At 48.4% G+C, this 1,004-nt stretch overlaps 1 protein-coding gene across 1 annotated transcript in view; it reads right to left on the minus strand.

Annotated features, from left to right (window-relative positions):
• Window positions 1-1,004, minus strand: part of CLPTM1 (cleft lip and palate associated transmembrane protein 1) — a 56,689-nt gene that overhangs the window by 22,830 nt on the left and 32,855 nt on the right. The gene's annotated exons all lie outside the window — the stretch shown is intronic.

The following is a 1,004-nucleotide window of genomic DNA, read 5'->3' on the forward strand; positions in this document are numbered from 1 at the left end:
TTCAAATAGAAAATACAAATAATAATTTTTTAAAAAACCTAGGCCCAGCCTGGTGGAACAAGCTCCCCATCTGACAGCAGGGCCCTGCAGAATCTAATGCAATTCCGCTGGGCCTGTAAAATGAAGCCGTTCTGCCGGGCTTTTAGTTGAGGCTATGGGCACCCAGATCTCCATCTTCTGGCCTCCCCTGCTGGTAGCCCAGCGCAGTAGCTTAACATCTCATGACACTGCTCAGAAGGTTCTATTTGCGTGTTGCTCTTGTGGTAACTTCTACATTGGCTTTGAAGCATGGGATTTTAAATTTCAAATGTCCTGATTTTAGACCCTTATTTCCTGCTTCTGGGAGCTGTAACATCTCATGACACTGCTCAGAAGGTTCTATTTGCGTGTTGCTCTTGTGGTAACTTCTACATTGGCTTTGAAGCATGGGATTTTAAATTTCAAATGTCCTGATTTTAGACCCTTATTTCCTGCTTCTGGGAGCTGTGGTGGCTCAAGGGGTTAAGACGCTGAACTGCAGGCTGTGGAAGGTCGGTAGTTCAGCAGTTCGAGACCCGAGTGTGCCGCATGACGGAGTGAGCTCCCGTCTCTAGTTCCAGCTCCTGCCAACCTAGCAGTTCGAAAGCGAGACATTGCAAGGAGATAAATAGGTACCACTTCGGTGGAAGGGAACAGCGTTCCGTGCGCCTTGGTGTTTAGTCATGCCGGCCACATGACCATGGAAACGTCTTCGGACAGCGCTGGCTCTTCGGCTTTGAAACGGAGATGAGCACCGCAACCCTAGAGTCGGACACGGACTCAACTGGCTTTCGAGCAAGGGAAACCTTTACCTTTTACCTTCCTGCTTCTATCAAGAGACTACGTGACCTTGGAAGCCGCCCTGAGCCCGCTTTGTGGGGAGGGTGAGATATAAATATAAGAAAATAAATAAATAAATAAGTACTAGAACGGGCAGGCGCCGCTCACTCCTCACTCACATTCAACAAACAAAACAGCCGTCTCGG

The sequence above is a fragment of the Gekko japonicus genome, unplaced genomic scaffold, assembly GCF_001447785.1.
Source record: "Gekko japonicus isolate JY-2015 unplaced genomic scaffold, Gekko_japonicus_V1.1 scaffold1389, whole genome shotgun sequence".
Taxonomy (NCBI): Eukaryota; Metazoa; Chordata; class Lepidosauria; order Squamata; family Gekkonidae; genus Gekko; species Gekko japonicus.